This window comes from Mus caroli, chromosome 11 (genome assembly GCF_900094665.2).
Source record: "Mus caroli chromosome 11, CAROLI_EIJ_v1.1, whole genome shotgun sequence".
Lineage (NCBI taxonomy): Eukaryota > Metazoa > Chordata > Mammalia > Rodentia > Muridae > Mus > Mus caroli.
In genome coordinates this window covers 42,924,505-42,951,528 of record NC_034580.1, presented here as the reverse complement: position 1 = coordinate 42,951,528, position 27,024 = coordinate 42,924,505, and the positions used below count along the sequence as shown (strand labels likewise).

The following is a 27,024-nucleotide window of genomic DNA, read 5'->3' as shown; positions in this document are numbered from 1 at the left end:
CCCATTGGGTCCTGGAAGCCTCTTGCTTTCTTGGCATCTGGGACTTTCTTTTGGCTACTACTAGTTACCCATCTCCCATTGCTACACACCACTGTTCAATTTCCTGACCCTCTGTACATCTCCCCTATCTCTTCCCACACTCGATCTTGCCCTTTCTTTTTTCCTCTCTTCCTCTTCTCTTCCTCCCAGGTCCCTCCTACCCTCTTATTCCCTCCCGTGATTATTTTTGTTCCCCCTTCTAAGTAGGACAGAAGCATCCCCACTTTGGACTTCATTCTTAATGGGTCTCCAGCTTATGTTTTAAGGCTTTTGTAGAACCAGGGATCTAATCAATGTTTAGACTGTCTGGCCAGTTCACTCTGAGGACCCTTCCTCTTCTCCATGCTAGGGTTAGAGACTTGTGCCTCTGTGCCCAGCTTTTATGTGACAGCAGAGAATCGGAATCCAGGTCAACACGCCTCTGCATAGCCACTTTACTGAGATGAGCTACATCCGAGATGTTATCCCCACCACTGAAACCAGCTGGTCTTTTATGATTATTTTGCAGACAGGAGCAATCAGTGCAGTGCTGCTTTGTAGTATATAACCTTCTTTGCCTACATAAAACCCAAATGACTGGAAGTAGATACCTAACTCATGTTGGGTCAGATAGAGTTGCTGTGCTTAAGAGGGAGAATTTAAAGAGCACTGGCAACCCCCAAGCTAGGGGGAACTGAGTGCTGGCTATTTCAGATGTCAAGGATATGAGAGAAACATTTCTATTATCTCCAATGAGAGACTAGGGTGTACTTACACAAAGGTGAGAGCAGCTGAACCCACAATTAGTAGAGATGGATATAGGCAGAGAATTCCCCTTCTGCCTCATGGTCTCCTGTGTTTGTTTCTCATCTTTCCTCTGAGACTTGGCTGCATTTCCTCTTTGTGGGATTCATAGGATGGCTTCTACAGGGCAATACACTCTGCCTGTATTTTCTATATTTGCAGACATTTATGTGAGTTCCTGAGTCTTCAATTTGAAGGATCCCTAAGACACTTGCTTCCTTAATTAGCAATGTGCAGATGCATAGAAAATGAAAATGGAAAAGTGTCCTGGAAAGCAAAACAGAACCAAACAGACAGATTCTGGAGTATTTTCTGGCTCTTTTACTTATCTCTCTCATCTTGAAGTATTCTTTCTATGTGCTTTAACAGCTTTCTATATTAAGACAGAGCTATTAGTCATTCCATTTAGTAATTGACACATTTACATTAGCAATGTATTGAGTTAGATATTGATTACATTTGGGGAACAAAGTGTTTTTAATTTTACCCCTACATTTACAGTTTGATAGCAATGGGAAAAAAGACACTGCCTAACCATGGTGGTTCTTTGATGCTTAGCCTCCATCTTCTCATCCTCATTGGCATCCTCCTACCTGACAATTGGTTTCTTTTGTGACAAAAATATGCTACATTTTCCATTAAAAAGTGTCTCTGGTTAAGAAAATGAACCCCGCTTGAATAGTTTTTCTAAACTTATATCCTAGCTGATAGAAGACAACACAGACTCATGTGTCACTACTTTGTCATGAATCACACGAATCACAGAATCATGAATCACTACTTTAAGGGTTCATAAGCAGTGAAAAAGGCACACGCTCCTCCTTCAAATTACCCCTGGAGTCAAAAGTTAGGGAAAACCAAACCAAACCATTCCTTCTGTCTCTAACTTTTCAATCAGGGAAAGAAATGCCACTCTATATATTTTAACAGAAGAAATGATAATAAATATGTAAATAACTTGAAAAGATACAAGAACAACCATAAGTATGATGTGCAAGGGAATGCTTAAGGAGCTTGGAGAGACCACAAGAGGAGGTGGGATAATCATCAAAGTAAACGTGCCAGTCACCAGAACAGGATGCTTTACCCAGAGATGGACTTTGGAGAGAGGCATGTTTCAGATATTCTCTCTACTAAAAGAAACTCCACATGAGACAGACAGTAAGAGGGAGAAACACTCGGATTTCTCATTTTTCTTCAATGTCCAGTATTGTTTATCGGGTGAGTCTACCCAGAGTCAGCGAGCAGTGGTCCCACTTTTGTAAGACACAGAGTAGGTGACAGGCAAAACAAGCTGTGAGAGCATGCAGAGAAACTCTACTTGAAATAATTCTTGAAACCTTGGTAGTTTCTTAGTGTTCTCTTTACATTTTTCCAAGGAAAGGAGGGAGTTTAGGCTGGCTAGTGACTATTTTAGACATGAAAGTACTGCCTTTCTTGGGGACCTGCAAAGCAAATATGTAGCAGGCTATCTATCTATCTATCTATCTATCTATCTATCTATCTATCTATCTATCTATCTACCTACCTACCTATCAATCAATCAGTCACCTATCTATCATTTTGCTGCTCACTTGGTGATGATAAGCATATGCTGCTGGGATCTAGAATGTTGAATACAGATGAATATTTAATTTCTATGGTTATTATACCCAGCAAATAAAGAATTATTGAAATTTTCATTTATATTACAGAAATTTCACGTTTCAGTCATTTGAATGGATGAGAGTGCCTCATATTTTGGAAAGTTTCTGGCCATTCAAGGCTTTCTGGCAAACACTGGGCAATTCTTAGCGGGTTGTAGAGAGTATACCTGACAATTTGTAAACTGTTCTCTTTAGTGTTGACCAAATATTTCATCTTTATTTATCACAGTAGAGTGGAGCAGTGAGGAAGATAAGAGCTTTCTATCAAGATTCTGAGAACCTAATACCCAAAGGCACATGCCAATCTGCTCTCTTTTTTTCTACTTTACTGCAAATGATGGCACAGGAAACTGAACTCACTTCTCTTGCGTCGTAAACACTCTAAGAGGAAATGTCTTTACTTCATTTAGCATGCTTTAAGACTTTTCTGCTCTACTTTCATTATCTTTGCTTTACCTAGGTTTTCTATCTTTCCGTTGAGGTATACATTATGCATTGTACCTACAGAATCTTGGTACCTTCCTAACTGTGATTGCTGATGCTCAGGACTTAATAAACATCACACCAAGATAGACTTGGACTGTGGAATTACCATCTGGCCTTTGGGAAATTAATTTCCTTATACATGACCCTGTTATTTCTCTCAGACTCTAGAGTTTCTTCATTGCTTCCCATGACCATGACTTCCAACATATAACCATGAACCTTTGTATTGACCAATGGGGAAACAGGACTTTTGGCAAGTATTTGTTTTTAAGGTGCTTATATGCCCCATATAGCTACAGTCAATAGAATTCATGAAGGTATTTAGAAAACACTGGCTATGTAATAGCTATGTGTATCTATATAAATATTTCTCCATTTTGATGGAGTATTATGTCTAGAGGTATTCAACATATCAGAACTGTGGGCATTAACTAGGACTACAACCACTAGATGCATATACATTTGAGCTTTTGCAGTGTAACTGGTTTAACTATGAACTCAGTTTTAAATATTATTTGATATCAATTGACTTGGATATAAATTAAAATATCATACATGATTAACAGGTAATGTTTGGACAGTGTGGGTATAGAGTAAAAATAGAAAACTATGATAAGGTATACATAGTCACTTAACATTTAAAATGTATATAGAGGCCAAATCAAGTCTGGGTACCATTTTGTACTAGATGAGATTTGAATTTCAGATAGCTATTTGGAGTTTTATACTCTTTGATGTAGATGTCTGTCCTGTGAACTTTCAAGGTTAAGCTCATCTTTTGACACCCACTTCAAGCAGCTAGCACTCATCCATATGTGGCAACAAAAGTGTCTCCATTCATTGCAAAACCGCCTGTGGAGATTCCAGTAGTGGCTGTTTGGCAATCTCTGCTGTGGAGGGAACATGATGAAAGCCACAGGTGTTATGCAGGAAAGTGAATTACTTCAGGCTTGGGGTCTGTGTGGTAGAAGGTCCTTGTGCAGAGCTGGCATATGAATGTGTCCAGATATCAAGGAGTTTCTGCCACCTATGATGCACAGAGGATCCCATAGGCAAGATAAAACTGGTAGAAACCTTTTCAGTAGGGTTCTGGGTTTGGTTTTGTTGATTCCAGAGACAAGCTTGAAGTGGGATGTCTCCAACAGGAGTCACAAGGTGAGAAACAAACCAGGCAGGGTTTCTGTATTAACACCATTGAGATGTATACTTATCTATCGGAGAAGAGATACCATGATGATGAAGATGTTTTCCCCAAATCCAAGTTATACATTGCACTCCCAATGTGCTGGTTCCTAAGATCTCCTCAAATATGAGAAACCCTACTGCGTAGTTTGCAAAAGTGGAGACTGTATTTTCTCTCTCCCATATTGAAAAAAAAACTTTATTGGGATACAGGTGAGGTGCTTAGCAGGTAAAGGGTGCTTGCTCTTTGAGCGTGACAAACTGATTGGTCCCTGGAACCCACATGAAGGTGGTAGGAGAGAACAAACTTCGGAGCATGTCCTTTGACTTCCCTGCACATGTTATGACACACATGTGTTCACACTCACACATCATATACACACAAAAGAATAATAATTAGGAATCCTTAGGTACTCTAAGAGGATGGGAAGCTAAAGTAGTAGGTTATATGGAGACTATCTCCTGGGAGGTGCTTCTTACTGAGCTGTCAGATTAAAGCTGCTACTTTATAGCCACTACAACTTGGTTGCCTTTCTCCTTTTCCTAATGGCTAAACATTTGGTCTCGAGTTTAATGTGGACAAATAAGGAGAAAGAAATAAAGAAAAGGAATGGATAGTCACAAAGAAGTGTAAGCAAGATGAGGAAAAGAGAAGACAGAGAGGAGGGAAGAGGAACTAGAAAGGGACTCATCTCTGAGGCCTTTTCTTATGGCAAAACCAAACCAAGCCAAAACAAGCAAACCAAAAACAAACACCCAGGCTTTGGAAAGTCTATGGAAACTTGAGCCTTGAATGAACATCAGCAATGTGTAAACGTGGTGAAGGTTGCCAGGCACCAGAGGAGGGTTAGCCCTATAATCATAGCAACTCAGGGGACCACAGCAGAGGTCAACCCCAGGACTTGATACTAACCTGACACTATAGCAAGATCCCACTTCAAAGCCTATACACAAAACAAAACCTAGTATACATCTGAGTAAATAATCATGGTTGTTTCACAAACCATATTCTTTTACAATTTATAAATAAAGTATAACACTAAAAAGTTCCCTCATAGTCAACTTTCTGAATGGGTGATCCAGGCTAGTCAATGCTATTCTTCACTTCTATTTTGTGCATTAAATAAAAGCTTAGTTAAAAAATAGAGCCACCTTGTTACTGTTAAACCCTCTGCTCATCTCTCTCTTGCCTCTTGGCTTAAATGTCGGTCATTTATTGCTTCTATAATAATTACGCAGGGTTATTACTCTAATTATATGTAAGTAACAAGGAATACATATGCTTTGATATTTTAATTTTCACCGAAGAGAATGAAGATGTTAATTTAAACTTGTTAAACAGCCAATAAAATTAGCCATCATAAAGTTTAATATTGTTGCCTTAAACTAATTAAGCTGTGTGTGTCTGAACTTTATTCATTTTTTTCCCTCCAAGCAGATGGTCTTCCCTCCTGTCTATTTCAAGGCAGCAGCCAATACACCTTTCAATAATGTCTGTTGCTCATTTGAAGCAAAGCAGCAATTTAACCAGACACTACATGTGGTAGTTCGAACGACAATGGATTCTGATGTCTCCTCTCAACAACAAAAGACTATCACCCTCTTGTTCTACAATATTCTATATGTTGTATTTTATTTTTACTTTATTTTTTATTTTATTATTTTAATTTTGTTTTTACATTTTCCCAAATGCCAAACTAATTTTAAATAGCTTTTTAAGAGGGCATGGTCCCTTCCCATCCTTGCTCTTCCTCCCCACTTTCCCCACCCCATATCTGTTTTTCTTTTATTTCCAGTATGATATTTATTCTCCCCTGCTTCTTTGATGACTCTTGCCTTCCAGGTGATTACAATTAACTAACCTACCTCAGTCAAGACAGAATAAAATGTAGAACTAATTGCTGAATAAATATGTCAATTGTGTTTTTTCCTTGAAAGAACGTATAACGCGAGAAATAGTAACCTGAAATATTTTGTGAGAAAGAGTAAATAAAAGAGATATGCTTTCCAAATGTAATGGGTGACATTTTGCAGGCTAGAGAGGTTTCTTCTCAGTGGTTCTCCCCCAGCGTGTGCCTTTTAATGGACAAATCCATTCTGATTGATAGACGAAGTCTGCTCCTCACCACTTGTCTTAGTTAGGGTTTTACTGCTGTGAACAGACACCATGACCAAGGCAAGTCTTATAAAAAACAACATTTAATTGGGGCTGGCTTACAGGTTCAGAGGTTCAGTCCATTATCATCAAGGTGGGAGCATGGCAGTATCCAGGCAGGCATGGCACAGGAGGAGCTGAGAGTTCTATGTCTTCATCCAAAGGCTGCTAGTGGAAGACTGACTTCCAGGCAACTAGGGTGAGGATCTTATACCCACACCCACAGTGACACACCCATTCCAACCAGGTCACACCTATTCCAGCAAGGCCACACCTTCAGATGGTACTACTCCCTGATCCAAGGATATACAAACCATCACATTCCACTCCCTGGTCCCCATAGACTTGTTCAAAAACATGAGTCTATGGGGGCCATACTTAAACATAGCATAATGCAAAATGCATTTAGTCCAACTTTCAAAGTCCTCATAGTCTATAGCGGTCGCAACAATGTTTAAAGTCCAAAGTTCAAGGTCTCTTCTGAAATTCATTCAACTCAATTAACTGTAATCCACAAAGCAAGGCAGGAAACCAGCTGGGCAAATTCCAAACTGCATCTCCATGGCTGATGTCAAAGCAGTCTTCAGATCTCCACTCCTTGTTCATGTTTTGTTTTTTTTTGTTTGTTTTTTTTTTTTGACTGCAACAAACTGCTTTCTCCTGGGCTGGTTCCACTCCCTGTTAGCAGCTTTCCTCAGCATGTATTCCATGGCTCTGGCATCTTTAACATCTTTGAGTCTCCAAGGCAATTTCAATGTTACAGCTTCTTGTTTCAGTGTCTGGGATTCCACTTGATCTTTTGGACTCCTCCTAAGGGCTGGCATCACTTTTCCATCTCTGTGCTCTGTAGCACTCTATGCTCAGGTTGATCCACTCCACTACGGCTGCTCTTCTTGCTGATCATCCCATGGTACTGACATCTCCAATACACTGGGGTGTTCCACTCCAACTAGGCTTCACCATTAGCCTCTCATAGGCTCTCTTCAGGGTGCCAAGCCTCAAATNCTTTGCATGACCCCTTCAGTCCTGGGCCAATAACTACAGCTGAGGCTTCAACTTCTCCAATGGGCTTCCCTGGCCTCTCACAGTGCTAAGCCTCAGCTTCTCTCCATGATCCCTTCATTCCTTCACAAGCAGTACCACCTGAGTGACTCTTACACATTACCAAGTCCAGCCGCAGCATGAAGTACAACCTTGGGTATCTCTGGAACACAGCTTCTTTGTGCTCCCAGAAAACAATTTCCAGAAGATTTCACCTCAGTAATGCTGGTCTCTTCTTAATCACTGCTAATTCCTTAGCTAACCAGCAACAATTTTCCCAGTGGTTCCTCCCATTCTTAACTCTAGAGCCAGAGTCACATGGCTGAAGCTGCTGAGTTCTGCTGCTTACAGGAACTAGAACATGATTCCCTTGTATTATCACATTATCACTAGCTTTATGTTTTCTAAATCCTTCACTGCCTAAGCTTGGCTATCCTGGTTCTTGCTCTGTAGATTGACCTTGAATGTAGAGATCAGCATGCCTGTCTCTTGGGATTAAAAGTGTGTACCACCGTGCCTGGATCTAATTAAGCTGGGTAGAATCTTGCCCCAAGGTCCCACTCCTTTAATCTGTTATCTCCTAGAACACGAGATTTTGCTCCATTTCACTTCCTGGCACTCCTTTAATACTCAAACCATACATTTTATGTTTTTCCTTTCTAAGCTTGCTATGCTTGTTCATACTTCTCTTCATAAGACTTAACCAGAGAACAAAGTCTCTGCTGGGCTTTTTTGAAACTTCTTTTGTCAATGCAACTAATGCAAGTCTCTTCACCTTAGCCTCAGGCAGACTTTTCAGACAAGAGCAAAAAGTAGCCACATTCTTCACCAAAATACCACAAAACCAGTCTTTATGCCACATTCTGAAATTCTTCTTCTTTGAAATCTCTTGGGCCAGGTCAACACAGTTCAAATCACTCCCAGCAACAAAGTCTTCTATATCCCTACTAGGATGACCCATTAAGCCCCATTTAAAGCATTCTACTGCTTTCCAAATCCAAAGTCCCAAAATCCACATTCTTTCAAATAAAAGCATGGTCAGGCCTATCACAGCAATACCCCACTCCCAGTACCAACTTCTGTCTTAGTTAGGGTTTTACTGCTGTGAACAGACACCATGACCAAGGCAAGTCTTATAAAAAACAACATTTAATTGGGGCTGGCTTACAGGTTCAGAGGTTCAGTCCATTATCATCAAGGTGGGAGCATGGCAGTATACAGGCAGGCATGGCACAGGAGGAGCTGAGAGTTCTATGTCTTCATCCAAAGGCTGCTAGTGGAAGACTGACTTCCAGGCAACTAGGGTGAGGATCTTATACCCACACCCACAGTGACACACCCATTCCAACCAGGTCACACCTATTCCAGCAAGGCCACACCTTCAGATGGTACTACTCCCTGATCCAAGGATATACAAACCATCACACCACTAAAAATGAAATGGTAAAGTTTTAAAACATGGGTGGAAAACGGGCAGTATAAAGTATTTGTGAAAGAACCCTGGGTTGTTCTGAAGAAATATACTTCACAGAGAATAAATCTGGCCTGGAAAACAGACAAAACAAATAAACCACTAAGAAGCCATGCAGTCTTTTTTGGGAGACAAGAAAGAGTATTGGAGTGTGACATCCCTCCTTCTTCACTGACACTTGATACTGAAGGCTCTAAGTGGGCCTTGAGCATTCACAGACTGTCCTGGGAACACACTGCCACACATTTCTATTGGAGAATTATTCTCAGTGCTTATTCTTTCAGAAAACATTAGTTAACCAAAACCAGATATGTCAAGCCTGCCTTCAGCGTGTCAATGGAGAAACATAACTAATGAGAATAATGAGCCTAGAACATTGCAAGTTCACCTCAACCCTGAAGACCATTGAAGTAGTTTCTCTGCACTGTTTTGATTATAACACGTGGAATGTAAGTTCAGATGTGGGTTCCCAGGCCACCAAAGCCTGTCTAACACTATATTTACACATACAGAAATATACACTTGTCAACTTGTTTTCTCTGAAAGTCTTTAGCTGCATGAAGCTATCCATTCCACAAAGGACAGGGCTGAGATGTTTGAACTAAAGACAAAGCAGATGTCTCTGAATCTACTTATTGTACAAGAATGTAATGAGGTCCTGGAATGTTCTGTTGGATTTTCACTTTTCGGGAGGGTCTTTAAGGCATCATATTTTCTGTTGCCAAGGTATTTCTTTGAGGAAAGGATAAAAACAAGGATGAAAAGAAAGAAAAAAAATGGATACAGGATACTGGCTGTGTTTAGCATTCTGTCTAATAAGCTAAATAATGGATTCATTATGGTGAACAGCTGGAGAAGAAATGAGTGCTGGGCAGACAAGCATTTTGGGAAGGTAGGAAGTGCAGTGAGCTTAGGGGTTTTTCATTTTGTTCTGTAGGCAACTGAAGGTGGAGCAGGGCAGGATGCTGATCAGAGCAGACTTTCAGAGGCTCAAGGAGGAAAAGTGGCTATTGAATGGACTGCAGTGGAGAGGGCAGACTGTTTGAAAAGGCAGTGGAGTTTTGTTTGTATGCATGAAAAGAGTTTTCTGTGCAAGCTTGCATTCAGCTGAGAGCAAAGGGCTAGTTGCTAGTTACAGAATCAAAACAAAATGGCTGCAGGTAGAAGAAAAAACGTTCTGAGAGCAAGTTCTTATGAAAGCCCCAAATGTCATCCTTTTCCACCATGCTTGCATGCTTACAGATCAGTGTTGGACCATGGCTGTTTGTTTTGTTTGTGTTTTTTTCCCCTCCTGTCTTCTAGATGTTTTCTGTGCTGCTGAGCTGGTATCCTTCTGAAACTACTGCTGCTTGGCTCTGTAACCTGAGAATGTTTGTTTGAAATTTGATTATATTCTAGGGAGACTCTGCTAGGATATCCGCCTTAGCCAAACTTAAACTTTAATGATAAGGAGTCCACCTATCTGTCAGCCCCTCAAAGCATTCCTTCTGACTCCAACTGTCAGTGCACCTGGTGGGCAGTGTAATTGCTTGTTAGTGTACATGCCACCACAAAAAGACAACAACAATCACAAGAAAAATCTTCCTTCTTCTGTCCCCAATAAACCAGAATCCCCTGTAACTCACAGTCTTGTTACTGTTTTATGGAGAGCAAGACCAAATCATCCTTTCCTTTTATGTTCTCAAAGTATTGAATGGCCACTGTGTGACAGGTGCCTTGGAACTGTGGAGTTGGGTGACAGAATTGTCACGGTGAGATGTGGAGGGACAGGTATTTCTAGGGATGATTATATTTATCATTTCTTTCAGAACAAATTAAGTCCATCCAATCTTAGGGTCCATATCCTTGATAAGTTCAGTCTCACCTCTTTCCACACTCTCATTGGGAATGCCAGTCACCATTGCTCTCATTTCTTATGGCATCGGGCATGTTTGAGGTCATCTGCCTCTCAGAGTTCTCCTGCTCTTATTTCTAATAACATGTGAAACATACCCATTTCCCCGTTTCCCAGAGTTCTACTTTCCATCTTCTGCATTAAGAAATCATGTCTTCATTTTCTTTAGTTTTCCTCAACTAGTTCTTTGAAATTTCTTTTGGAGTGTTACTTCTGTGAAGAATCCTGTATCATCCTCTGAGACACAGTTTTCACCTCTGGTTAGTCTCATTGCTCCCAGCTTTTATCCTTATCAATTGTAAAACTGAATATCTTCAAAATTTTGTCTGTTTCTATTTTTCCATTCTAGACTCTAGGGTTCATGAGAATAAGAGAAATGGCTGAGTCATTTGACTGTGATAACTCTAACACTATATAGCTCATAAAGGACACTTAGCACATAGTTTTATTTGTTAACTGAATGCATTAATATGAGGAAGTATGTATAATAATTGAACAGGCATTAAGAGGAATAAATAAAGCCCATCATGTTTTTAGGATCAGAAATCATCATCCCTGAGCTAAATACCATTGATTATGATGGCAAAATTACTGATGCTTAAGAAAAAGCTTTAATGAACTACATTCCAAAGAACAGGTTTTGAATGCAAAACTATTGGGAGAAAATAAAACAGGAATTTTCTTTTTTTAAAAAAATATTTTTATTAGGTATTTTCCTCATTTACATTTCCAATGCTATCCCAAAAAGTCCCCCATACCCTCCCCCCAACTCCCCTACCCACCCACTCCCACTTTTTGGCCCTGGCGTTCCCCTGTACTGGGGCATATAAAGTTTGCAAGTCCAATGGGCCTCTCTTTCCAGGGATGGCCGACTACATATGCAGCTAGAGTCAAGAGCTCTGGGGTACTGGTTAGTTCATAATGTTGTTCCACCTATAGGGTTGCAGATCCCTTTAGCTCCTTGGGTACATAACAGGAATTTTCAATGAAAGTATATCTACCTAAAGAATAAACAAGGCATTTTGTGGTTATTTTTTGCATTTCATCAACTGGTATAGAATCCTTTCTGATGTGAATTAACATTCCTCTGCCTGTTCAGTAATTTTAACACTTCACAACGATAAGAGTTAGTATTTAATTCAGTCAGTCTTTATTTCTATCGGCGCAGCTTTTAAAGCTATCAACAGTGTATATAGTCAAATTACACCCTCACCACACTGTCTATTTTAGAGTTCCACGGTCACTAATACTTAAATGGATATTGACCTTTATGACTTATGCTGTATACCAAGTTTACATATTTGCATCTTTGTTAGACTTCCTTAAGGTAGCTGTGTTAGTTCTATGTCAACTGGACACAAGCTAGAATCATTTGAGAAGAGGGACTCTCAACTGAGAAAATGCCTCCATCAAACTGACCTACAAAGAAGTCTGTCTGCATTTTATTTATTAATGATTGGTGGAAGAGTATAGGAAGGCCTATACCACTATTGGTGGTGGCAACCCTAGGTGGATGGTCCTGAATTTTAAAAGAAAGCAAGCTGAGAATGCCTTTGAAGAGAATCCAGTAAGCAGTGCAGCTTTGCAATCTTCTCTTCAATTCCTGTCTCAAAGTTTTTACCTTGACTTCCTGCTCCGACTTCCATTCCTGATAGAATGTGATAGAAACATATGTGCTAAAACAAACCCTTCCCTCTCCAGTGGGATTTTTCTCATGGTGTTTTATCACAACCATAGAAACCCTAACCAAGACAAGAGCTTTCCCAGAAAGTTGTAATCTAAATCTCTGAAATTGGATCAATAAGCAGCCCTCGATATAAAGCCAGAGCCACAAGTTTGAGAATATTGGTTAAACAGTGGACCAAAATGTATACATGGTACAATGAAGTCACATTCATTAGTATTTTTATCCTTGGTGATCAGACTTGTAGGTGATTAACAGGAATTGACAGTAAGGCATAGGAAGCAAACCCAAGTCACAGTCCCCTGTCCAAACCCAAAACAACAATAAGCAAACAAACAAACAAACAAACAAACACATGTACTCCGGTTGAGAATGTGGGAAAACATTGATTGTTGAAGGCATTTACCACATAAGTATTGTCAACTTTGAAAACTTTAAATTTAGTCTATTGACCAAATTACCTCACTATTCCCTGCTTGACTCAGCTGTATGTACAAAGGATAGCACATTGGAGAATTGGGGAATAGGAAACTGGGTTTTATTTTTTTAAGATTTTATTATTTACTCTGAAAGACAACAGCACATGTCACCTGGTCTCATTTCATGTCTGTCACTGTAATAAAATATTCTGGGGCAAATGCAATTTTGGAGAAGGAGTTTATTTCTTCTTACAATTTCAGGTTACTGTCCAACACTGAAAGGGAGTCAAGGCATGGTCTTTAGTCACATCCCATCCATAGTCAAGATTAGAGAGAAATAAATGCATATATGCTTGCTTGCTTGTACTCAGCTCCATTTTCCCACTTTAATAAAGTTCATGAACCTGCCTAGTGAATTGTGCCACCCACAGGGGGCTAGTTCTTCCCACATCATTTAACTTAAAAGGTGTCTATAGGCCAATCCAATGTAAATAATTTTTCATAGAAATTCTTTTTCCAGATGATTCTTCATTGCTTCAAGTGGGCAGTTTTAACTAACCATCAAATGATCTTACCACTGAAATATGGATATAAACAGGTATCAAATAACATGCATACATCTGTTATTATGGAGCTAAGGAATATGTAAGAATTACCAGAAGAGAGCTTAGGGAAAGCACACTTTGACCAGGTGTTGAATATGTGACAGCCCATGGATTTGTAGTGACAAGACAGATTTCCGATTTGAACTTACATTTAATGGAATCAGTTAGTAACAGACATATGCTGGTGATATCATTAATGTAAATAAGGAGTTACTACTTGAGAAAACAATGAGGAGGAAGTGAGCAAATGAGTGGTGCAAAAGTAGCTTGAATAATCTTTTTAGTCATCTTTTTATTAAAAGATGACTAATTTTTAGTATGCTTAGTTTTAAAAATGAGGCCCTTTTTAAACTGATATTTCAAGCTCAACTGCTACACAATTCTCTCATGTGGCATTCTCAGTGTGTGTATTTTTTTACCCTGTTGTAGCTGCATTGTGTATATCATTTTTTATTTTGCATTTCTCACTTAATTTTCTGCCATAAACCTTTTCTCTGTTTCTGTATACTTACAATAATTTTAGCAATATAAAAGTCCATCATGTTGATCTATTGCTGCTCACTGAACCACTGTGCTGCCATTCGTACTTAGAGTGTTTCCTTTATTTTATTCTTAGTAGGCTGCAATAAATATTGCTGTGCATATTTCATTAATTCTCACATCCAATTATTTTTAGAGCACATAGCCACAAAAACAGATTTATTGCATTTAAGGGTAGGCACAGTTCTTGCCATTTTACTATTTGGATGTTGAGATTCTGTCAACATAGCTTTCTTACAAGTATAGCCAGTGGATATTTTCTTTGCCAAGAATAGGTTTAGCCATTAGAAATGCTTACATTAATTTTTAAGGTTTAAATGTTAGCCTAATACTGATCTGCCTGGGGTTTTTCTCTTATTTGGAAATAGTCCTTTACTTAATTTCAACCATAAAGTACATGTTATTCTCACGTGGTGGTTCTTTTTGTTTTGTTTTGTTTTGTTTTGTTTTGTTTTGTTTTGTTTTGTTTTGTTTTGTTTTTTGAGACAGGGTTATTCTTTGTAACCCTGGCTGTCCTGAAACTTGCTCTATAGTTTGGCCTCAAACTCACAGAGATGTACCCACCTCTGTTCCCCAGTAGCTGGGATTGAAGGGATGAGCCTCCATGTCCAATTATGTAGTGTTTTAACAAAAACAAAAACATAAACTTACTTTTTTTCCCAAGTAATAAAAATTATTGAATGATTATGAGATTTTTATGTAAATATCAAGAAAAATACTAGCATAGGATCAAATCAACAGAATGTTTTTGTTCTTGTCTGTCTGCTTATCTTCTTATCTGCCTATCTGTCTATCTACCTCTATCTATCTATCTATCTATCTATCTATCTATCTATCTATCTATCTATCTATCTATCTATCTTATCTATCTATCTAGTATACCACTTACTTCTATGTCAGTTTCTAATAGAAAGAAGTAGGTCTGCTTATTTGTTCTGGCCACTAAAACAAAATAAATTAAATATTCTTTTATAGGAAAATATATGTATACTTGAAAACATAATCCGTGACTTGTACTTGCCTCATACATTGAAACAAAATATGCTTAAGAATAGGTACACCATCAGAGGTTTACTGTAGATATGTTTTAAAGTATCAGGAATGTAGAATATATTTTTCTATTTTCAGTTCAATAAACACTTTATAAAGACAACATATTGATTTCTAGAAGGATACTAAAATGAACTGAGTTGTGATTCAGCCTTAAACAATCTTTTCATATAGCAGGAGAGATAAACTATATAGACAAATAGCAACAATATACAGTGCTTTGAGAGAATTCTTTTACTGGAGAATAAATAAAAATTGAATATAGAAAAGAAGAGACTTGCTTTACTGGGGTAGGAGTCAAACAAGCATTGTTTATAAAAAAAAATAAAGACGGTATTCTCATAGACATGATTGGAGTTGGGAGGAGGGTATTCCAAGAAGGGACAAGAAACAAGTCATGGTGCCAACATGTGTGAAGAGGGGAGATTGAGGAAAAGGGTTCATATGTGCTTGAGCATCTCTTCAGCCAGAAGTTCAGGCCCATATGACCACATGAAGGTAAAACCTGAGAAGTGCGGTCCTTGCTTTAAGACTAAAGATATGCCGGGCGTGGTGGCGCACACCTTTAATCCCAGTACTCGGGAGGCAGAGGCGGGCAGATTTCTGAGTTCGAGGCCAGCCTGGTCTACAAAGTGCGTTCCAGGACAGCCAGGGCTATACAGAGAAACCCTGTCTCGAAAAAACAACAACAACCACAACAAAAAGAATAAAGATATTTCAGAAGTAGATCGTCAAGGTTGGAGAAATCTCTGCCTCATTATGAACATTTCCGTGTGCATTTGGAGGTACTCAGTTTTCCAAATACATCTCCTGCCCTTACATAGTCTCCTCAGGTATGCTATGTAAGTTGTAGGTAGGAAAAAGAACAGTGTGTTACACTGGGAAGTCAAGACTAAGCACGTGATTCCAGATCAAAGCCATGGCACTCAGGATTCCTGGTGTGAATAAATATACCTATTTGGGGTTCAGCTTACCCACATGGAAATTGGAGAGGATAGACTGTTTATACAAAGGTTCTTTCAGTAGGCCCCAGTGTAGGGGAATGCCAGGGCAGGGAAGTAGGAGTGGGTGGGTTTGTGAGCAGGTGGAGGAAGGATTGATAAGGGGTTTTTGGAGGGAAAACCAGGAATGGGGTTAACATTTGAAATGTAAATAAAGAAAATATCTAATAAAAAAGGAAAAATATAAAAAATCCATGTGCTTTTAGATACTTTAAACATTGTTTTCCTGGTATATACATGAATCTTCTACACATGTCTGAAATTTTATTTTTAGAATTTCATTTTTTCCCATTTGCAGCTTTAAAATCTTTAACGTCTCCATTCCCAGTTGAAAATAACCCAAGTCTAGTGTAACAAATCAATTGGCTGTTATTTGTTGTATATATATACTTTCTGATCTTTAAGCTTCAAACAAATGAAAGGGTTTGCTTTATTATAAATTTAAAAAATTAGTTGTATGAGTTAACCTTTACACTCTAAGGGGCCACCAACTCAGCCTTCTGTTGAAAGAAACCTGATAGATGGTCAAGATCATAGTTTTGATAATATCCAGACCAGGGCTTCTATCAATTGCTCCATTCATAAAGCTCTGTGTGTCATAAACAACCTGGAATCAGAATGCACACTGATCTCTTAAGCAGCTACTTGTGAATTTTAAATGGAATAATGTATGATAATGGCTGAGGCCAGCTGCACAGTGAATACTTGGTAGCTCTAAGCTTTCTGTAGGAGTGATAGTAATAGAAAAGACACTTCAAATCAAAAAAGTCAGAGAAGCAATGAAAGAGCTCTATACAAACTACCCATCATGTATCCTGATGTATCCTGAGCTTACATGCATCATTCCTGTGCACACAGGACATTCAAGATCACTTTTGAAAAAAAAAAGTCTATCTCCCATATTTAGAAGCTTATTCTTTTGGATCCATTTTCTTTACATGTTGGATTATATTCTAAATTAATTATGTGGGATTAAGGGAAGGCTTATCTATAAGAATAGTCATTGAAGTGATGATTATAGAGTCTGAATATCTAGACTTATTCTAGGAGAGTGTTACTGCATAGAAATACCATTCTGATTATAATGGGATATTATTTGACAGGATATTAAGGAGGTTGCTGCAAAAAAAAATAACAATGGAGGGCATTTGGTATTTAGTATTGCAGCAAAATGCAAAATCAAATAATGATTGTAATACCATTAAAAGATAATAAAAATATAAATTACACACAATGGATTTTCTCAGCTAAAGATGAGCACAAAGCATTAATAACAACATCAATCTTAGGATGATTTTGAGTATTATAGGATAGAATGCCACATACACGATGTATATATTTGTTCCATCCTTAGACATAGATTGAATTTGTTTTCTACGTTTTATCTTAATTTCAACCTACACTGATCATTTTTTACTGAGGTTGTACTGTGTTCCAGGAACTGAGCAAGAAGCTGAGAATTGAGAAATGATTAAACAGGGCCACTGAACGAGTGGAAGGTATATACATAAACAAAGGAATGCTACGTGAATTCCAAAGCTAGCTCCTAAGGAATGAATTACAGTCAAAGTAATAATGGCCATAGATATTAAGATGTACTGGTTATGCGGATTTCTGAAAGGTATGGCTTCCCTAGGGAAATGACTTCCTGTAAGGTACCTTTTCCTTCCAAGGGAAGCAGCTGAGTGATAGGAACCAGTCTGGTGTGCAGGCCTCTTGACTCCTCAGCAGGCCTGGTTTCATGGTCACGGTCAGGATCCAGTTTACTTTCTTGTAACCAGAGGCACTTGAAATACCCTCGAAATGTCTTTAAATTGACCATGAAGCACAGTAAATAAGAGTCGATGTCTATAACCCCAGACAATAATTATTTTACAGACTGGAGTTCAAGAAATACTGAACTAGATTAAAGACAGAACAAAAAAATCCTGTGGGCTATTGTCTGGATAATCTCTCTTGTGGAGTAAGAGATGGGTGAGGAAAGTTGAAGTGTTTCTGTACAGTGGTGGGTTTCCACATTATACTCTAAAATTGTGCCTATCACAGCACGGGTATTAATTGCTCTTTTATTAGGAGAATCACATTGGTAATTATGTGACAAAGTACCTTTCCTGAGAAATATGCTTGGTAAATGTTTTCTAAATATTGTTTCAAATTGTAACATTTCCTGCTCATACTCATATTTGCAATGCATTTTGTTCATATTTACAATTTTTATTACATTTATTTACTCTATTGTTGTGGGATGTGTATATGTGTGTGTGCATGTATGTCCTGTTGGCCTGTGCATACCACAGAGTGCATGTGGTCAAAGAAGTACCTACAGGGGTTGGTTCTCTCTACTTTGTGGATCATGGGGATCACAGGGTGTAAGGCTTTGGTAACTAGCACCTTTAATAAATGAGCAATCTTCTTGGCTCTACACACTGCACTTTAAAGAAGTGGGGCTAAAGAGGTCAGCAGTTAAGAGTATCTGCAGTGCTTGCAGAGTGCCTTGGTTTGGTTTTCAACACCCACAGGACAGTGTGAAACTACCTGTAGCTCCAGTTCAAGGGGATCCAGGGTCCTCTTTGACTTCTATAGGCACACACATGATATATACATGTACATTAATGTGAACATTCATACACGTACAATAAAAATAGAAAATCTTAAGAAAACATAGGTAGATGTTTGCATGTGTTATGTGTTTCCCATGTAGAAGCCTTGTCATGCTAAATAAGTATCAGTAGTTATCTCTTCCTTCTCTCATGACCATTGTATTACTTGAGATACTTCAGAGATAGGAATACTAGGATATAAATCTACATGCATACACACATACAAGTGAGTGAGTGTGTGTGTTTTCCTGAATTAGAAATATATGTGTAAGTATGTTGTAAGTGTGTATGTGTATCAATTTGTTCTGTCTTTCTAAGAGAATTATTATAAAGGAGTTGAATCATGGTTTTGGAGGCTGAGGCACCCCATCCTTTTTATTAGGTAAAATGAAATTTCAGGGATGTGTGTGGTGCAGTTTATCATCTCTTCTTCCTCTTCTTGTTCTTCCTCATCCCCCTCTCATTCCCATTCTTCCTTGTCCTTGCCCTCCCCCTTCTTTTCCTTTCCCCTCCTCCTCTTCCTTCTCCTCTCTTCTTCCTTTCCTCCTCCTTTCCTTCCTTCCTTCCTTCCTTCCTTCCTTCCTTCCTTCCTTCCTTCCTTCCTTCCTTCCTTCTCCTCCTTCTCCTCCTCCTCCTATTCTCCCCTCTTCTACCTCTACTTCTTCTTCTATCTTACTCAGGCTCTTAATGGATTGATGATCCTAACCTACTTCACTGAGTCCCCTGATTCAAATTTGAGTTTCATATGGAAACACCATCACAGGCAAACTTAGAAATAGTATTTAACCTGGGATTTACTTGAACCACTTCAGTAGTGAATATAAACTAAGACCTTTAAGAGTCATTTGCCCTGTTAGTGTAGGGAATGTCTTCTGGGCTGAACTGTGACTGATGTGGCTCCATGTGGATAAGGGATCCAGGTAAAACCATAAGGTACTCCAAAGAAAAGCAGAATAGTTTCTCATAAGTAGCTGCATGTGCATTTTTTGGCTGTGTTCTTAAAAAGAAAGCAGTGGATCTAGATATCAGCATCTTCATCAGTCAAAACATCATTTGACTCTGTTCTTGCAATGATTGCCTGTTTCTTGCCCTCTCCTATGTCTCGGTTTGCCAGTTTCTCACTCTTCCTTCAGGGAGATCAGAACTGCTCAGCTGCAAATTCGTTTGTAATGTTCCTGTTCTAATCCCAGATTACCACACATGGGCAGCAGGAGCAGAGCAAGAGAGAGAAACTCTTACAGGGAGGAAATCATTAGCCTGTCAAGAGTCACCAGGACCTGATGCAAAGTCTGATTAGGAAGGGCTTAAGCTGTTGGGGAAAGCCAACAAAGGCCCCTCAAGCATTCATCTTGACTAATTCCATTCCACTTACAGGACCCAGAAAAATGTTAATATTCAATCGAGAAGGGCATCCCATGGGCAAGAAACCATACTTACCAGAAAAATAATGGAATTAGAATAGGGATGCTTTAACTATAGTCATGCATGGTAATTCAGTGGAAACCAGGAAATAGAGATACTTGGATTCACATCTTAGCATTTCAACTTGATTAATTACTTTTACCCCGCACTTCTATGTCCTCACTTGTAAAATGGGGACCACGATAAATGTCTGTTGCCTAGAGATTTATTTTTTATAATGAATGAATTAATACCTAAGCATGACCTGGCAAAGGTTATTCATTCATTGTAAAGTATTGTTGACACTGTTATATTTGTGGTGATTGATAAAAGTTGGCAGGTGTTGTGGGCTATATTCATTATCAAAATTCCCATTATTAAAGTCTATGTTATGAGATATTCAAGGAACTAGTTGTTCATGAAGTCAGATTTCTTCCAAGAAAAATAAATTTAAATATTATTATATGGACCATAATATATTTGTTTAATTTTTCTTCTTTTATTTACAAATTTGAATTGACATGTGATGACATTTAGAATGTCTAATATCTTCACAATTATAAATCTCTCCAAGACCCATGACAGTACAGCTCTTAGAGTTTGGTTTATTTACGCAGGTATGTGAGTTATCACGTAATGAATTCTTTAGTCCCCATGATGGATCACTGTAACCAAGTAAATAGAACAGAGCCCGATGTAAGAAAAGTATGTAGGTTTCAGAGTTACCACAGTCTCAATTTGAGTCATGCACCCCAATTTACTGCAGGCCACTGTTGGAAACTGATTTCAGAATTTCCATTTTCTTACCTATAAATATTAGAGGGACTTACAGGGGTGATGAAAAGGTGAGCAAAATACACATGAGACACAATCATTCCTACTTGCACACCTATGGCAGTTACTCAGAACATTTGTTCCTTTCTTCATCTCTTCATAGTTTCTTCTTAAAACTGTGCAGATTGGCCATTTTCATAGTGAAATCCTACCCACATTCCATTCCAGTGCTGCTCAGGCCTTCTAGAGACCATAAGAGTCTATTCCCAGTTATTCACTGCTGAAGATGTGGGGAGGAACCTGGGAGGGAGTTAGAAGTGACGGAGAATAGAGAGAGAAAGCTATTTTCTATAGACTCAGACAAATTTCAGACAGGAGACAGGCTCTCAAACAATGAGGTCATCTCCCTGCTCTGACAAAGTAGGTATTCAAGACATAAAACCAGAGGAAAGGCAGGAGTATGTGTTTGAGGTAAATGGTGCTCTACATTACACCACCTTGGTGAGGCTTTCTAATTTATTCAGAATTAACATTTTGATTGTGGAACAAAGCCTTTGTCTAAGAGATCCTCAGATGAGACTGTGTGCTCCAGGTACTACATTCCCATATGGTGCCAGGATTTTAAAGTGAAAAACTAGAAAAAGTTAAGAGAAGCATGAAAATCATGACATAGGCACAGACGTTTTGCCTGTTTATGCAGCAATGGTTACTAGGTGTACCAACTATTTTTATGGCCAATCTAAGATCAAGAGATGTATGAGATAAGAGTTATTTTCAGCAACACAGTAAATTTAAATGGAAGCTCCAGTGAACAACTGTGGGAGCCTGTTTTCTGGTTGAGCTAGGTTTAAACCCCGGAGACCCAGCAGGTGTTCCTGCACAGGGTCCCCAATGAAGGAGCTAGAGAAAGTATCCAAGGTGCTAAAGGGGTTTGCAGCCCCATAGGAGGAACAACAATATGAACTAACCAGTACCTCCCAGAGCACCCTGGGGCTGAAGCACCACCCAAAGAAAGCACATGATAGAACTCATGGCTCTAGCTGCATATGTAGCAGAGGATGGCCTAGTTGGTCATCAATGGGAGGAGAGGCCCTTGGTCCTGTGACGATTCCCCAGTATAGGGGAATGCCAGGGCCAGGAAGCAAGAGTGGGTGGGTTTGTGAGCAGGGGGAGGATATGGGGAGGGGTTTTTGGAGGGCAAGCCAGGAAAGAGGATAACATTTGAAATGTAAATAAAGAAAATATGTGATGAGAGAGAGACAGAGAGAGACAGAGAGAGAGAGAGAGAGAGAGAGAGAGAGAGAGAGAGAGAGAGAAAGAGAGAAAGAGAAAGTCGTTTGCTACCCTTCCCAGACACTAGGCCCCAGCTCTCCATAATTCTGTGGCCATCAGGCACATAGGGCAATGCCTGAAGCCCTTCCATGGGTAGAGGATGTGACTACAGATCAAAACATATCTCCATTTTAATGAGGTACCTAAAGGCCTGAAGGGCTTAGCCAATTAAGCTCTCCTTCCCAGACACTCCTCTCAGAAAAAGATATTTAACCTCAGATCCACCCTGAGAAAGTGGGGTAAGGTTTCACTCATCACAGCTCTATGCCATGACAATAAACTCCTTAAAACCATGGACAGTTTCTTTTCATCTGGGAATAATGGAACAGTTCTTCCTCTAAAGAGCCGCACATCTAATCTCTTGCAGGAGGCCTCCCTGTGTTCTCAGTCAAGGTCTCCACCAAGCAAAGCCACTTGCCAACCAAGCCAAGGACACTCTCCCAGAGGGATCCAGCCAGAGCTCCTTCCCCTCCTCTTTTCCCTCTGCCCCAGGCAAGAGCCTGCCCTGTGGGGGCCCCCCTCCATTCTCAGTTCTTCCATGGCATCCAGTGGTGTCTGTGGTGTCCAAGAGCCTGAGAACCTGTTGTCCTCAGCTTCCATGCAGCCCAGGGACCAATGAGCCCAACTCAGGCAGTTTCACGGGTACCTCAGACTATGCCTCCTCAACCCCAGAGACGGGTCCTGTGGCTTCACACAGCCCGATACCCACATGGTGGAGGTGTGGGAGCATGCAGTCAAACTTCCCACATCCCGCCTCCACGAGTGGCCCTAGCCCTGTGGTGGACCAGATGTGCGACACCATTTTAACCCACACAAAACATGACTCTTTTCACTGGGGTAAACGCCCCCCATTAGTGAGCTACATGGCTCTAGTTCTGTCTATGCCCTCACTAAGCCTTTTGCTCCCCAAATCCAATGCCTGACAGGATGACTCCATCTTTGTTCTTTAAATGATTACAGCACTGGACCCCACGTTGCTTTTTTACTACAAAATTATCAGTCTTCAGCAGTCCAAGTCACCTTTTGAAAACATAAATCAGATCTTCTTATGTCTCTGCTTCAAAATCTCCCAGTGGCATCCTGTTTCAATTGCTCTTAAGATAAAAATCTGAATTTACTGCCCTGGTTTATGAGACCTGACAGGTCTGACCTTTTTCCTTATGACTTCGAGTCTCACCATTCCCAACCTTGCACCATATACTCTACTCTCTTGGGCTTTCTTTCTGACCCTAGACATAGTCCTAGTTCCTCACAGAAGCCAGTGCAGATCACCTCTTGGAAGCAAGCACTCTCTGCCCACTTTAAGGAGATCTATCTATAGACCCATGAATGCAGTTATGTGTCTCCTTTGTTTACTTCTTTGCTTGAATCTCTCTCCACTATGGTGCAAGCACAGTGATAGCAGACATCTTATCCATGTTTCATGGCTAACGTTTCAGATGTTTAGAAGATACTCAAAAGTCTTTGTTCATCGAATCAGTTGATAAGCTCAGCCTGAGTCGTTGATTGCAGAGAGTGCAGGGTCCTCAGCTTAGAATCTGGATTTTCTCCTTAATTCTTCTCTGCCAATCCCCATACAGGTGTTCAGGAAACTCCTGTGATGGTAGAATCACCCAGAACATTCACTTCCCAACTCAGTTAGGCCAGGTGCTCCAATGTCAGATGAGTTTTCAAAATAAGAGTTAAAAATATTCTTCCAAGAAAGATGTGTTCTGAAGGACAAATCATTGGAATTTTCCTGGGGATAATGTATTTTTAGTGACATAGAATGTCACTTTAAAAACTTATCCCATATTTAACATAAAAATACCCACTATGTCAATTAATAATAGTCTTTAGATGATAGTTATAGAATCCACAAACAGCAGTATCTTAGTACCTTTTCTTATATATAAGCAAGTTCAGAAATATCCATATATGCCCATATAGCTTCTCAAAATTCATTAAGGATCATTTACCCCGCTATTCCAGCACCCTTAGGTTTTGATTTTCATTGTCAGTATGGTCTTATTTGCAAATATTAATGCTGGGGCTCCCTTAGCCATCATGTCTTTATTTTAAGCAAATACATAATCTGAGTCAAATGGCATATGCCAGATGTGTATTTTCCTTACAAAGAAACTTTCTCCATATCCTGTTTAATTCTTCTTGTGTTGCATTGCTGTTTAATAGCAAAAAGGAGAGGCTCAGAAATGTTCAGTCACTATGAAAAAGACTTGTTAACAAGTAACACTTAGGAATTTCTACCACATCTGAATTTACCACATAATAGCTGAAAAGCCTTGTGAGGGCTGTGTAATCTCCCTGTATTTGTTTGTAAGTCTCCAATGGAGTAATGATACCAACTACAGTAAGAGTAATTAATGGCTGTCTATTACATCTCCATGTTTATCATGGAATTTTTTAACATGGTGGTGAAACTTGCAATAATTCAATGATTAGTAGATTATTATTCTAACTTGGACGAGATGAATGAGGTTTATAAAGTAGCAGTGTGGTAGCCAGGGCCATCATTTCTATCCATGGACTAGGACATAGAGGCACAAAAACTTTATTATCTTGATCTAAGTCTTTCTACTAGCAAGTGATTAATTTAGTATTTAGACTTTTGTCAGAAAATTAGTGCATTTGTCTGATAACACTTCTGTCATAAAATACTATATATAGGCTGGGAGCTATGGTCTGGGTCTTAAATACCCCCTCAGTATATTGTGTGCTGAAATCTTGGTCTCCAGTCTGGCAGTGATATGATCACCAGATACCAGACACCCTCAATGGATTAATCAAGGTGTGGATTCCTAGCTTCATGGGCTGAGAGGGAAGGGTGAAACTTTTTTATAGAATATGCTATTCATAGGCTGATGATATTAAGTATCATATTATATGGTTAGAAGGTTAACATCATAAGTGACTCGAGCAAAGACATTTTCCCCTTCACCTATGTGGAGGCTACGAGTCTAAGACCAATGCTTTTCTAGTCTGGGTTTCCTCTGAGACATTTGCCTTATCTTGCTGACTGATTCCTTTGTGCCTTGTCCTTACATGGTCATTTTCTGTGTGTCTCCATTCCTGCTGGCTCTTATCCTTATAAGAACAGTAAATCAGGTTTATCACAACTCCTACCCTTATGCTCTTATTTCTTGTTAACTCCTGAAGTCCCTGTCTCCAAATGCAATGGTTTTGCAAGTTAGTCCTTCAGTATATAAACCTTGAAAAGTGGCAAATTTTGGTTCATAAATAGAACCTATGAACTTAACCTGTGTATTTGTCTCTGTATTTCACAGGAAGACTTGGATTAAAATTATTGGGACTTCTCTAGTCATATGTTCCTCACTTATAAAATATTGACTTTGTTATTTAAGTTTTAAAAATCGTCCCAATCTAAAAAGTTATAACTTGAAACAAACATGTTATAATTCATTTACCAATCTAATCAGTGATGATTATTAATAGAAGGTTTAAATTGGTAGTATGCTCTTAGACCTTTTTATAAAGGTAGAATGTAGAGCCAACATCTAGATAGATACCATGTCCGATTTTCCACCTTTAATAGTATTATTGCTCTCCTTCCCTTTGTTCAAACACCGAGACATGCATTTGATTTTCTCTTGGCTTTATCTAGTAAACAAGCACTGCTAGTTTTGATGTGTGTCAGGCATTGTAATTCCAAGCTTAAAGTAAATGAATGCTTGCCATTGGTCAGATGTTCTTAGATGGCCACACATTTGCTGCATCTGACTCACTGTTTCAATATGTCTATAAGGCTGTACAGAGAAGGGCCCTGAACTTTACATGGTTAAATAATTTGCCTGAGGTCACTCAGTGGGGGAAGGAATAGAGCTGCTATGTGACTTCAGTTCTCTCCTATTTCCAAGGCAGTTCCTTTGTTCTAATGCTTCCGGGCTTTTATGTGTATTCCTGCCAAGATTCTCTTATGCCTTCACCTGCCTTTATGGTTGTGGCTTTTGTGCCCATTGAGTGCTTCTCCTTAGTATCCGCACCCTTTCCACATGCCCTCCTTCTGTTTCGTATTGTCTTTCACAATACATGCAATACAAATGGAAGAGTTGTGCCCGAGTTCCACTCCCACATTTAATTAATTGCATTCCTTCTCTTAACCTCTTGACTGTTAAATTGTGGGAAATATAGAAATAATTGTCATATTCATGGGAGAAAGCAGGCTGAGAGGAGTGCTTGGGTGCTCGGGGATGCTTTTCCTTTTCATTGACATTACCTGGACTTTTTATATGCAATTGCTTTGTGCAGTCCATTATTTTTAATTTCAGCTTACAATTAGGGCTTGTAAATTGAATTGCTTTCTCTAAGGAGCTGTGATTTCTCTATTTGGCAAGTCCCACCTCCTACCCCCATTTGCTCAGCCGCAATTAACATGGTTGATTTTGTTCCCCGGTATTGCAAAGGAGTCTGATCAGTGATAATCATGACCATGCTTTATAATTTGCTTTCAGAGTCCATAGGGAGAGTCGAATGAATGGTATCCTGATTCAGGAGAAGCAGAGTGGAGGTTCTAGGGAAGCCACATGGAGCCTGAGGCAAGGACCTTGGGGATTAGAGAAACCTGGCACTCTTCACTGTCATGGAGAAGGCTGGGCTGAAGGGGCCTAATGAAGTGTCCTCTTTGAAGTCAGAGACTTGTGTGTTTCCAACTCACAGGTGCTGGAAAGAGGAAGCATGTTAACCCTAGAGATTCTAGCTCAGTTCCAGTCCTGCTTCATGGCAGTCTGAGCCACCCAGAAGGCATGCTAGGAACCAAACTCAAGTCCTTTACAAAAATATATTTTCTTAACTTGTGAGCAATTTCTCCAGTTCTCCAAACTCCTAATAGCTAATCAGTTTCCAGTTTCTTGTTTGATTACCGAGGAGGAGATTTGAGTTACGTAGGTGGAAGAGGGGTTTGTCT

General features: G+C 39.4%; 1 non-coding gene across 1 annotated transcript; it reads left to right on the top strand.

Moving 5' to 3' along the window:
• Nucleotides 1-4,157: 4,157 nt before the first annotated feature.
• Nucleotides 4,158-4,318, top strand: LOC115032725. Its single transcript, XR_003838340.1, has one exon. It is a non-coding gene; the product is annotated as a U1 spliceosomal RNA (small nuclear RNA).
• The last annotated feature ends 22,706 nt before the right edge of the window (nt 4,319-27,024 follow it).